Source organism: Trachemys scripta, chromosome 7 (assembly GCF_013100865.1).
Source record: "Trachemys scripta elegans isolate TJP31775 chromosome 7, CAS_Tse_1.0, whole genome shotgun sequence".
Lineage (NCBI taxonomy): Eukaryota > Metazoa > Chordata > Testudines > Emydidae > Trachemys > Trachemys scripta.
This window is the reverse complement of record NC_048304.1, coordinates 49,414,612-49,428,707: the sequence shown is the minus strand read 5'-3', so window position 1 is coordinate 49,428,707 and position 14,096 is coordinate 49,414,612. Positions and strand designations below refer to the sequence as shown.

Here is a 14,096-nt window from a genome sequence, read left to right as displayed (position 1 = left end):
ATTTCACTTTGAACCAGAGCATGAGAGGTCAGCGAATAGCTGTTCCTTAAAACGAATTTGAAGCTGGCGAAAGTGCCAGGTCAACATGATTAGAAGCAAAATACTTGGCACAGAACAGATAAAACAGTGGTTGTGCAAGCTTTCCTCTCAAACCTGCCTCCCACAGATGGGAAGAGATCAGCTCCACAGGCTAGCACGAAGGAGTTCAGGATCTACAGCCCATGGGCCACCTTGCTGACAGTCTCAGGAGCCAAGAAGCCAACGGTGCTGCCAACAGCGGCTCATGTCCCACCAAGGAATAGAAAGAGTTCTGGATTCAAAATAGCGACTAGAGGTAAAAGACCCAAGTTTATAAAAGAGGATCTGTCCATAAGGTGGTCAGTCAGAGAACTAAGATGGCTGCTCTAAACCCTATAGAAAGACTTTCTCAGGGCAGATTTTGCCCTAATCCTGCAGTGAAATCTGCCTGGGTGGGACCCCTGCACTCCGACGTGAGCTCCTGCGTGGGTGCAGGGGTCCACCCACATAGATCAATCCTCAGGATCAGGGTCTTCACCATTTCCACCAGCTGGCACTCTGCAGTTTTCACCACTCAGATTGACCTCTCTCTGAAGCACAAGGAATTTTCTTTTTTTTTGTTTTTTTGTTTTTGGTATTTTTTAAAAAACATTAAGGGAGCAGATGGCTGGATCCGAAAGGCAATGTTAATCTTTTAACACCACTTTGTCAGCAAGATAAATTATTTAGTTCCAATATATTTTGGACACTGTGATTTAAGCTTTTAAAGCTTCCTTTAGTACAGTCATGACATTTAATGCAATATTTATATACTCTCACTGCCAGCAGCCCGATGCCAAGATCTGGTTGGAGTGGAGCTCCTCCAAAAACCTTATCTTGCTACCTAATTAGCAACTCAGTGCATCAGTGAGTGTTCACCCCTAGAAGAACTGGGACGTATCTATTTAGTGAGAAATGCAGGGCGGAGTTTCCATAAAACCTCCACAGAAGTTACTGCCAGTTCATTCCCTCCTCCCATAACTTGGCACTTGGCCTATGGTCATGTACATGTGCCCTTAACCGTTTCCTGCCTGTAACCAAACCACATGTGGCAAGTTAAGCAACACCTGGATCATGGAAAGTCTGCACAGTCAAAGCTAGATACAACCTTGGTTATAAGGCAGACTGACCCTCCCACTCCAAATGTACCAAATCTAGACCAATCTGTCTAGAGTTTCTCATGTGTGACTTTTCAGCTGAACTGCAGAGGAGATGGGAAGAGGGATTGGAGCTTTATTATTGCTGATGTTGGAGCTAGTAATGCAGAAGGGGTGCCTCAGGTTGAGTTACAACTCCTCAGCTGCTTTGCAGTGTGATTGCTCTCACGCGAGCTAGGCACGCTCAAGTGGAGTCACAGGCGCCAACTTTTGTTGGCACCGGTGGGAGCTCGCCCCCCCCCGACTCCACCCCCACCCCAACTCCACCCCTCCCCTACCCCTATTGGATCCCTCCCAAATCCCCGCCCTGGCTCCGCCTCTTCCCCAAGCACACTGCGTTACTCCTCCTCCCCCCTCCCTCCCAGGCTTGCCACGCGAAACAGCTGTTTCGCAGTGCAAGTGCTGAGAGGGAGGGGGGAGAAGCAGAATGCGGTGGCCCACTCAGGGGAAGAGGCTGAGGCGAGCTGGGGCGGGTCTGGGAGCTGCCAGTGGGTGCTCCACACCCACCAATTTTTCCCCGTGGGTGCTCCAGCCCCGGAGCACCCACGGAGTCGGCGCCTATGAGTGGAGTAAATGAAGCCAGCTGTTGCAGCAAAGACACGCCCATAGAAAGTTTAGTTGGTGCAATGTCCCTGGCTGGGACTCACTTGAGGCTCCTAATTGCTTTAGGATCCAAGGACCCTCCAACAGCTTCTGGAATTAGGTTTTTTAACTTCTGCAGGACCAGAGAACCCCTGGGGCCTAGACCTTCGACTCCTGCAGAGTTTACAAGAGCTATAAGCTTCTGGGATCTAGTGGCCTGTGGGTTTGGAGAGGACCAAAGAGCTTCATCCGGGCCAGGGAGAATGGAGCACTTCAGTACTCCACTAGGCTGGGACTCCTATAGATCTTACATTCACCACAGGAGTGAAGGCTTTAGCTCTGCAGAGCAAGACACAAGTTTTACAGACACACAGCAAGTGGAACTTTGACCAGAAGCAATGACAAGCGTTAACTGAACCAACTGTTCCATGGCAAATGACCGCAATTTGGAAATGAACAGTCTCACACATTCACACAGAATTCCAAGGTCCCTGTCCTGTTTACCATCAGAAGGCTAAGGCACACAGCCCAGGACAACAGTCCAGATATGGCAAAGGGTGGAGACACCACAGCTAAAGGGAGCAATGTGAGGAAAACTAGAAAAGGAGCAGGAACCTAATGTAAAAGAAGCAAGTGGCTGTTCGAGAAGGCAGCCCGGAGAGGAATCGAAGGGAGCGATTGAGAGAGGATAGAGAGGAGCACAATGGGACCGAGGGTTGGACAAAATGAGAACAGATGAGATGGGTGAGAATCGTTGAGAGCTTTGAAAGATGAGGAGCTTGGTGTGGAACTGGATAAAGGGATTTCAGGAAGGGAGAAAGCCAGCTGGGAGGCAGGTAATATGATTGGCAGAGCAGGAGAGGGGAATTATGGGAGATCAATCTCGGTTCATTGCTTTGATAGAACAAATGCCTGGCTGAGGCACTGATCTCCATTCATTCACTCCCAAAACTGAGTGGAAGGATGACATGCTGCAACGACCAACAAGATTTTAAAACTTGACCTGGGAATGCATTAGCAGATAAGCAAAAGGGATAATAATAGAAGGACTCAAGACTATGGTGAGAAATGAACTGGCAGTGCAGCTCTGTACAAGCTGGAGGCAACGCATGCAGGGAGACCCGCAGGAAGACTATGCCAGTGGTGTAGTCCAGATACAACACACGAACTAAGATTTTGTAATGGAGAAAGTAAAGAGGCTGCTCATCTTGGCAGTCACTTGCCTGACCCCGATGTGATTTGAACACACAACCTTCTGATCTGGAGTCAGATGCGCTACCGTTGCACCACGAGTGCCACAAGCAAGGCTGGACAAAGGCCGGGGCAGGGCACTAGCCTAGGACTTGGGTTCAAACCCCTGCTCCACCAGAGACTCCTCATAAGACCTTAGACAAAGTCAGTGTGTGCCACTGGGCCTCAGCTCCTCATCTGTACAATGGGGATAATAGCCAGGCCCTGTCTCACAGGGGTGTAAGAGGAGAAATATGATAACGACTACGTGGTGCTCAGATACTACAGTAACAGGGGCCATATATGTACTCAAGATAGAAAGAGAGGACCCAGCTATGCAAGCTGGAAGAGACTATGGCCCTCCACATTGCTCCCCGAAGGTTGGTCTCTAGTCTTATGACATTACAAGTGTATGAACTGCTACCCAGCGTCCTGCCCCCATATCCATCTGGGCTCCCCATACACACAGAGGCTCACGCAGGGCAGCCAGGTCCTCCTGTACATTGGATGGCAAAGCAGTTGTCTTAGGTAACAGAGTCACAGTACAAATTCATGGCGATAAAAGAAAGGAAGCAGCAGCTGCTAGTGGATGAGAAAAGACTATTTTCTGGATTGCCTTATGGTGCAGTAATGTTTTCCCTGGCATGATACTACTACAAAATCCAGGCACAGATGGCACTGGTTGCAACGCAAAACTGAAAAAATATTTCTTATTTATCAGCTACAAGTTCAGGTTAGACTGTGGAGCACGTGTGGGGGGGGAGAGATATAATAGATAATGAATTAACATCTTCAGATATGATCGTGCCTTTGCATGTTTTTATCAATACTTCTCCAAGATTAGTTTTTGGATTTCTAATATCAGGGATGAGTTGAAAGAACCAGAATTAAACATTTAGCAAGTCATCTGCTTCCATTTATGGGGAAAAGAAATTATCAATGTATATTTAAATCATTCAAGGTTTCCTTTATTTCTTAGACATAAATCTTTAGATTTGAATTGCTCTGGAAGAGGACTGGAATTTAATCTGCCAATGACTTAGGACCGTGTCTTAATGCACAGCACAAAATTACTCTTAAATTTTCAGCATATCATAAATATCACCTGAGCAGAACTTTTCATTCTAGATCAGAAATAGCTACAGAATGCTATATGGAAGCAGGGTTTATGTCCATCATGAAGTTTGGAGTACTAGGACAATCTGGGATTAATTATTTGGTTTTATTAGATACAGCTGGTTTAAAAACATAAGATTTGGAGGAAATATTTGACCAGACCCTGGGAGAATTTTAAGGCCCTGTTATATATTTCATGCCAATGAATAGCAAAGCACTCGACAGGAGATTTAGTACCACCTCTAGGTGACTGGAAGATGAACAGACAAGAGAGTGTCTCATGGACCACCTTCAGTTCCACTGGTGATTGGATATCCATCCCTATGTCAACAGAGCAATTGCTTATATAGGGAAAAGTAGGGTCTTTTTAGGAGATTAAGCAACTGGAAACAAGGAGAGCCAGCACCATGTGCCCAGCCAGTTCCCCACAGATCAGTTTGGAAATCCCTGGACAGGAAAATTCTTGACAGAATATTATATTGTTTTAGCAATCAGACAGATATTTTTCCCATAATGAATTCTTAGCTCAACTGCAGCTTATTGACTACTGTTTATTGAACAGAGTAGATGTAATTATTCATTACTGTATATTGATTTATTGACAACTTTACTTCCTGTATATTTAGGAAATACCAAAAAGTACACATTTAAAAAACAACCTGTGTATCCGTCCACAGGGGCTCAGTAACATAATACCCACTTACCCCTTAGGACCAGGGTTTCAAAAACATACCAGAAACCCGGTAGACCCAAAAAATGGGGGGTTGGGGAGAACAGAACAACAGGATTACCCAGCCAGAGACCTGACTGTCCAAGCAGAGTGAAACTGACTAGTGTGGTCTCAATTTCACTCTATTGCCGCTGGGGAAAGCTTGAGCAGCAGCAGGAAAAGCCCTGGAGTTGCCTGCTTGCAAACTCAGGAAGAACACACTGTTTTGGTTTATATTTGGACGATTCTCTTCACAACCACGATGGCTACAAACCCTTTTTCCCCCCATCTCAATTAATTCCTGCAGAAACAAAGCTTTGTTAGGGCTCTTCATTTGCCATGGGAAAGTTCCCAGCATGCCAACTGGATTTTTCAAGCCCCGCCTTAGGAAGATAGCTACTGCACTGGGGGGAACAACATGCAAAATAAACATTCCTTTGGACTGCCCTTTGTAGAAACAATAAATGGAAAATTACTTTTAAAAATAATTGCATTTAAAAAAGGAATGTTTTCACAAGTGGCCATCTGATTTCCATACAGAGTTGGCAGCCTTTCAACAGAATTCTGTGTTTCTAAAATGACTAAGAGAAACTGATTGGCAGGCAAGGTTCCCCATACTTCTCTCACCTTCTCTCAAATCAGACTTGTGGGCAGATGCTGTCATCTTCAAAATGAAAGCCATGACAAGCTACCATCTCTGTCACCCATTTAAAAGCAGCATTCAAAATCCTCCTGAAGGGTGACACCATCTAGTTCACATCCTCTGCACAGAATCAGAAGTAGTCAAGATTTCTCTTGAATGCTTTCTTGTATAAATCAAGCAGCTGTATTATCCCCAGCTAGATGACGAGTCTCCAAAGAAAGCATGCATTTCTTTGTAGTAGTCAGGTTTCCACTAGAACACATCACAAAGATAATTCCTTTGAATTTAAAACCTGCCCACCATTGTAGTCAGATTAGAACCTGCCCTCAGTTAGGCAGAGACTTCAATACCAAACCATTCCTTCACTGTAGTAGCTACCAGGAGAGGCTGCTCAGTTCTACCACAATCCTGTATAAGGTCTAAGGGCTGGGTGATTGAGTGGTTAACAAATCCAGAAACTTTATATCATCCATTCTAATCAGCACCGACTGAAGGCAATGGTCCACAGGAAGCAAGTTGCTAGTCTCCGTCTAGTCACTATCTAAAAGATTTCCATGTTAGAGGAACTATCTTACAAACAGCAGCCTTGTTGAGAAGCCAAGGACTGAATGGGCCATGAATAACTCCCCGACATACATAGAGACTTACTACATAGGTCAGGGTTGAGACATGTTGAAGGGAAGCTAACCAGTGCTGCTGCCGTCACCATCAGCAATAAATTCAGTTGGGGGGGGAGATAAGGATGGGGGGAGGAGGAAAAGCCTTTAAAAACCCCAAACAGGAAATTAAAAAGGCTTTTGTTATTTTACTACATACTCCCTCTGGAACAGCAATAAAGCACGGCAACTCAGTTGTCTTTATAATGCAGCACACAAGGTTCCTTGTTCTCAAATATTGACTGGCGGGGTAACATACCTCTGCCATAATCTTACAGGCAGGAATTGCATATTCTGGTCATACGCATTATTGAAACCACGCAGCCAAGTGATGCTCTCAACTGTACGAAACCTCCTTTATGACAAGGTGACCTCTGGTAGCCCCAAGATTTCAGTGATTCAATAAACCTTTGGGTAGAGGGAGGTGGAATTGATATGTAGACACTGCAAATGGGTTATTGTTTACCAAGGCTAACTCTCTGCTGCACCATATGAAGGATCTGTGGCAAGAATCTAAGTAACAAAACAATTCTTACAGGTGGCCTGCAAAGTTTTTAACAGTCTAAAAAAAGATCTCTTCCTTCTTAACTGCACAGCCTTTGTCTCTTGAATCTCGTGAGGGTATATTTTCACAGGTTTTTACACCCACCATACAGTCTTCCAGGGCAGCCAACAATTCCTAATGGAAACAAACTGGCAAAAAAGAAAAAGTTTGGAGTGGGAACCCACATACCTTTCAGGCAACCTTTGTACATCAGGAAGCAGTAAAATAGAGAGTAAGCCTAGTATTGTTCAAGTCACAGGCCTGCAGGAAGGAACAACAATCCTGCTGCTTTAGGACTTTATTATTGGGGGTTAGAAGGGAATTTTCCCTGGGAGCTGATTATCCCACAGCTACTTACTGTGGGGCTTCTTGTACCGTCCTCTGAAGCAGCTAGTATTGGTCAGTGTCAGAGGCAAGATAATGCACTAGCTGGATCACAGGTCTGATCCAGCAGGGTAATGCCTTATGTTTTCTTAGTGCGAGGCTGTTGGGTAACCAATGGTTATTTTGTCCCAGTTTTCAGTCATTCCTACTAAATCCAGAAGAATAAGTTTAAAATGGCAATGCAAATGTCCTGCCTATTGCTCTTTCTCCACCTGTCTCTGTTTGTTTTCAAAGAATTTCTGTAAGGCTTATATGAAAACTAGATTTTGCAAGTCTCTAGAGTCAGATAACAGCTGGAAAGTACCTTGATGGTTCGGAGCCTTGACTCTCAACTAGTGACTCCTGCTTTGGGTTTCAAAGATGTTTGGGGAGGGTCACAGCAGCAAGGAAATAAAAAAAAAGCAAAACCATCATGAGGACACCAATCTGAAAAGCTCTGAGCTACTTACAGGTACCCAAGAATGCATCATCTTTGTAACCCCATAAGCTGCACTGGGAAACCTTTTCCTCAGAATTGTTATGCATTTGTGCCCTCCAGCCCAGAGACTGGGCCACATGACATGGTCACTGAAGAGAAAGTTTTTTTTTCTGTTTGTTTTTTTTATAAAGTAGATGATGGTAATTCATTTGTAAAGTCCCAAACTGAATCTTTGATTCAGAAAAGTCAAGCTCTATTGGCCTGGGTTAAAAGTTACAGTTCATCAGAAATTTTACTAACTCAAGTCATTTAATAGACAAATGGCTGAGAACAGACTTCCTGCAATATATTTAATAAGCTTTAAAAACTGCTTTATTGGGATGCCTCTGAGACCCCATGCTGAATAACAGGGGTAGATGGATGTGGATTTTTTCAATTCCATGTACAACTGAAATAGAATTAAAGACCAAGGGCAATCCATGCTGAAAACTTACTTGCCTGAATGTTAACTTTTAGAGTCTCCATGCACAAATTCAGATACATGCAATCAGATGCAAATAAAGCACAGAGAAACATCTGCATGTTGATCTGCCCAAATCTGTCTGGATATGTGAACTATTCCTGCATCAATTTTAAGGTAGACAGTGCAATGGATAACTGATCTGCAATAAGGACTGGGTGCTTTAAGCTAACTAGTAGCCTCCAAGGAAACAGTCTTCCTGTATCTTTCTGCCCACGCTACCCAGAAAGCTCATTTAACCACAGCACAGTCTGCAAAGGATTTGAGGAAGGATTTTTAAAAGAGACAATTAACTAACTTGAAATTAATCAACTTCAAGAACTGAGTTCAGTTAGTTTCAGGCAGTAAAACTGCCCTCAAGGTCTGACAATTTTTTAATGACTTTACAGTCAAGTTTTCCAACTCAAGAAATACTTTTTCTCTTCCTTGTTGCTGAAGGAAAGACTCACACAAAGAATATGAGGAAACTCACTGAGTGAGGAGGGGGCACTGAAACTGACTCTACATTGCAAATGCCTGCAAAAGCACAAAATAAACACACTGAAAATGGGGGGAAAGAGGGGAGAGAAATCTTTCAGTAATAAATTGCACAAAAAAGTTCTGGAGCACTTTAATAGTGTAAAAATAAGAAAAAAAAATCAGTGAGATTCTTAGTTTTCTCTCACCCACATTTTGCTTGTGGGTGGATCTCGAAAGGCATAAGCCTCACATACCTCTGGCAGTGCATCAAGTTACCTGGAACAGGTGATGAATTTACTAGGGAGCAAGTTGAGAGCTTGCCTTTGAAACAATTGATGAAACTCATGCATGCAGTAATTTCGGTGTTTCTTGCTAGAGACAGACAGAGCCCTGTCAAAGAAGTGTGATTTTTTTTAAGTTAATCTTATCCTTTTATCCTCTGAGGGCACAATATTACTGCCCAAGGATTGAAGGAATTCTCCTTAATTGTAATCAGAGTCCAGGGATGGGAAGGCACCCAGAAAAAATTAGCAAGAGAAATAATTTATAGAGATTCTGCCTTATATATGCATCCTCAGAGATTTGCTACATGAAACCCTCAACGGCTGGTATTAAGGACATTCCATTACACTTCTCAGGTCACAGAAGTGCGTCTATTAACCCAGTTCTACTGAGCCAAATCCTCAAGATCCCTGCTCCAGCAGATCTCCCACTGATTACAAGTGTTTGACTAAGGTGCTCAGACTGGGGCTCACTGGAGGAGATTCTGCACTGCACTTCCTAGAGATACAGCACAGAACTGGGAGTCCGATGGATGGGGCTACAGCAGCTTTAAGCCACCTTTGGACCCTCCTGATCTTGGGCTGCTCCAGGGACCGGTCTAAACTATGGCAGTGCTGCATGGAATCTTTGCAGCAGTGGGTGCTGGGCCTTGTCCCAGTCCCTATGCCATGGAGAATCTCAGAAGGCAGGCTTATGGCAGTCTTCCACAGTGCCTGTGCTGAGAGAATCCTTCCTGGGCAAACCAAAGACCCTTAGTGCTCTTTATGCCACTAGAACCCTTTTGCCCAACATATAGGAGTTTTTTGGGTGTTTTTTTTTTGGGGGGGGGGGGGAAGAGGCTGCTGGTTCTCCCACTGCATATACAATCTCCAGCAAAGCAAACATATAGGTTAGAGCTTTTACCATTCCTTTTCTGAAGGGGAGGAGTAATTATACACATTTTTTATTAAAGCAGGTCAATGTAAGGGCTTGGGAGAAGCTGCAGCAGTTTCTCCACTGCTCCTGTGTGCTTGCAGTGGCATGCACATACACCCTCTGATGCCTACTAGAAATGAGAGTGAAATGAACTAGTGCCAATGCTGTGCTGACATCAGTGCTAAACTTTTCACAGTAACTTTCCATATAAAACCAGCAAATCTTTGTCCCTCCCCCACCCCCACGCCCAACAGCTGTAAACTCCACCTTCAACCTAAGCTCAGAATGATAGGAAATGTAACTCAGGCAACACTCTGACTTAGCCCCAGAGGCTCCTCCCTCCCACCACAGGAAATGAAGGCACTGCTCGTTGTTCTTAAATTCTGTTCCTAGATTTTGCTATTCATATCTGTCACAAGCTGAATACCACTCAGGCTCAGACAGCCAAGGTTTTTTGTTCTTGAACTGATACACTGCAGCATTCTGTATCCATCTGGAGAGTATCTAATTCATCTGGATTTAATCAGTAAGCAGGACAGTGACCAGAAAACTTCTCTAAAGCCTGTATGAAGATTGTTCGAGAAATGGGCAGAATACCAGGATGGGGCATCATCAGGACACAGCCAGCTGCCCCACTAGCCAGATCTGTCATTTATTGACCTTCTAGCTAAAACGAAGGAGTAGAAAAGCAGGCGCTGCCCGCATTCTTTGCAGTCTCTCCAGGAAGCTTGCAGTGAATCATCCCACTATCTTTAGAAACCAACTGTATCATGCTTTATGTTTGCCAAATTATTATTCACAGCAAGTTGGGGTTATTTTGATGAGGAGAATGTTTAAGTGCACAAGTTCCCTGTTTTACAGCATATGCACCATATGATTTTATTGTATACATGCTTCAAACATCTGTCTCAACTGAGACACTCAGCAGAGCCACAAGCTATTATGCAACATGCAAACATCAGGCCCTTTAAATAAAGGAAGTTTTAAGCAGTCAATGGAGGACCCAGGCACAAACATAGCTGTCACATAACTCTAGAAAAGGAGGACTAACCAAGTCAATCCCAAATGCTTCTCTTTACTGCCATGAGAAGCTACACCCTCCCAGAAATGCTTTTTCCCTACTGGAAAAGGGGATAATATATTGCATCACAGCTTCTGTCCTAACTTCCAATGCAGTACTGCAGATCTCGGAAGTTTCTTCTTTAAGTCTTTTTTTTTTTTTTTTTTTTTTTTTTTTAAGCTTGCAGTGTATATAAGTTTTCATAATAATGTATAATGCAACTTAAAACTAGAATAAAATATCACTGCTTACAAGTTCTAGCAAACACAAATGGATTGCTCACTCCTGCAAGCTAATCAGCTGTCCCAGTATGCTTGAGAGACAGGCAGTGAGTTGGTGCGGTAGGAACTAATGAGATTTCCACTACCACCAACCCATTCTGAAATCCATCCCCAAGCAAAAAGTAGGTAAAACAAAATAAGCCAAAATAATGACTTAGATTGTAAGCTCTCTGGGAAGGGACACCCTTTGTTCTGAGTTTGTGTAGGACCTCACACAATGGTGCTGCTCCATGACTGGGGCTCCTAGAAGCTATGGTAACAAAATTAATACATTATGCTATTTAGTATCAGTAAAGATGAAAATCTATTCAAATACTCTGTAGACTCCAATTTTGTTGTTCAATATTTATTGGGTCACCCACTTGAAATGCAAGAAGTGGGCTGTAGTCCACGAAAGCTTATGCTCTAATAAATTTGTTAGTCTCTAAAGTGCCACAAGTACTCCTGTTCTTCTTTTTGCGGATACAGACTAACACGGCTGCTACTCTGAAACCACTTGAAATGGGAACACCAAACTCTGCTACAGCCAGTGGATTGAAAAGCTGACTAATTGTACTATATTTGTAATTGTACTATTGTACTAATTTGCATCCTCTGCGGAAACATTACTTAACTCCCTACGAATGATACTCAGCAATTCACTGTGGATAGCCCTATGCCACCGATAGAAAACATGCTTTGCTAATGGGGGGGCCGCGGGGGAAGAGAAATACAAACCACAACTGTCAGTGAAGTCTGGGTTATATCAGGATTCAGATCTTTCTACCATTGAAACCTAAATCTGCCGCAAGGCCTAAAAATCACAAGCATCTGGCTCAGCTGGTGACCATCTCTGAGACTCATCACCACCGAGATGACTTACATATATAAACACTCCTATCTTTACTGTAACTTGGAACCCACCACTGCTTGCCAGGCCCTGATCCCTGTTTGGAAGTCTTGAGGTGCTACCACAAACTAACGTTACGTGCAAAATCTATTGATATGAAAGCAGATACACGTTTTTAAAGCAAATGGGTTAGGCACCTTGGAGTGAAATATTACAGACAGCAGCCACTTTATAGTTAAGGTTTCCACCTATGTTTCCATAACAACCCTGATTTGGAATTCCAGATCTAAAATTAAAGTCAGATTGGCCTCAAATTAGCATCCTAGACCTGGATGCTGAGATAGAATTTTTCTATAAAATCTGAAGTGAGATGAAGAAGGGTTTCTTGAATTAGAACACCCCAAAAATAGAGGTGGCCACCAGGTTTCAAAAAGTAACTTTGTAGGGTACTTTTTAGCATGATCTGCCTCACGTGTGTGCACACAAAGCAAGAGAGAAATTAAGGTTAGTTTCCTGGACTCCAAGCACAGATCTAGGGCACGGCACCAAAACTGTGATCATAAAAGCCTATTTCAGTTAACTTTTGACTTGGAAATATTGCTGGGGATCTTTGGCTCCTACAACCTTATTTAAGCAAATCCAAGAGCTGCTGGACACATAAGCACTCATTTCAATAAATGTTTCTAGCACCTTCTCCCACACAGATAAGGGAAGTTGACATGATTCATGTCAATTTCATGGCTGCCCACAACATTCTGAATAGAAGCAGTGAAACTGACAAGAATCAGGTCAACTTCACTCTGTGGCTGCTGCTGCTTGGGGAAGCGCAGAACAGCAGCCATAGGAGGTACTGGGGCTATTCACAGAGCTGAGGGAACCCAAAGAATAAAGGGGGGCGGAGGGGGGGTAGAGAAAGAGAGACCATGCCTTGCAAGAGAGATGTAGAAAAGCAGGCCCTGTCCCCACCCTCCACCCCAGAGAAGCAGCCAGGATTTTCTCAAGCCTTGTACTAGACCAGGATGCACAAATGAAACAAGCATCAAACAACAGGCTCCTCTTGTCAATTTAAATCCACTCACTTCTGTACCACAGGTTAATCTCTCCCCTCGTCTGCTTGCCACAGAGAGAACAGAGCTGGTCAGAGTGCAGACCACAAGCCCCATGGTGCCTACACTTCAGCACTCCCAAGGCCCTTGCTGTGGTGCTGAGCACTGGGCAGCACGCTAACATAAGAGGCACTGATTTCACAGCGCTGCAGACAAAGCTGCAGTCATCCTGCTGCTGCCAATGGATTAAATTAGGAGAAGCCACCAGTGTAATTAGAAGTAACTGGCAGCCTCATCGCATCAAGCCTACCTACTCATCACCTCAGCAAGCAGGAGCCCTTCCCCGGGGGACAAGCACGACTCAGTGGCGGATATGGAGCTCCTCACCCACCATGGCACACCCCTTGGCATGATTCCCATCCAGTGTTGCACTCCATCCTACTGTACTTTACTGTAAGGAAGAATGGTACATGCCTTCCTTTAAGTGAGCAGACACCAGACATGCTTGGCGGAGAGGAGACAAGAATTAATTTCCCAAGATATTTCTATCTCAGAGAAACAGCTTGAGAGGCCATGTGTTTACTGATCTGCTAAGTGGGAGTGAGGGACGCAATCAGGACTTTAAGCGGGGGGGAGGGGGTTAATTAAAAGGTCAGTCGTTGCCTTTTTTCATAATTCCAGAACTGAACTAACAGCGCTGCTGCTTGAAAAAGGAAGAGAGGCTGTCTCAGTTCAACCTCCTCACTCCCGCAGCACAGGACGTGACATGCCCCCAGAAAGAGACTGGTTCCGTTCAATCAAGCATAGTCCATTAAAGCTGAAAGATACAGTCCCAGTAGCAGTAGGGAGAAGGAAGTAACAGATGCATGAAAGCACTAGAACACTGATGGGCTTGTCTCGGGAACTGGAGTCTCTCACTTCGAGAGCGCAGGCTTAGATTCTGATTAAATGGGAAAGGATTGAGCATGCCTGGGATTTTGCACATGGATGTGTGCAGATCAGGTGCCACCACAGGGAGTCAAAAGGGCACAATTAAGGGCCACAACTCATGTCCTTGGATTTGATGCAAACTGTTATTCAACTGCACTGTTGTAGACACAAAGCCCAGCAGCTCAAAATACCCTGCCTGGATTTCAGGGGCAACATCCCCACGCACTAACCCTTTTATTTCCACTGCTGACAGATGGCTCAAGCCCTAGATCAGATGG

At 44.2% G+C, this 14,096-nt stretch overlaps 1 protein-coding gene and 1 non-coding gene across 2 annotated transcripts in view; both read right to left on the bottom strand.

Moving 5' to 3' along the window:
• The window catches only part of GNAI2 (G protein subunit alpha i2), a 182,950-nt gene that overhangs the window by 136,837 nt on the left and 32,017 nt on the right, over positions 1-14,096 (bottom strand). The gene's annotated exons all lie outside the window — the stretch shown is intronic.
• TRNAW-CCA lies at positions 3,021-3,092 on the bottom strand. Its single transcript has one exon. It is a non-coding gene; the product is annotated as a tRNA-Trp (tRNA).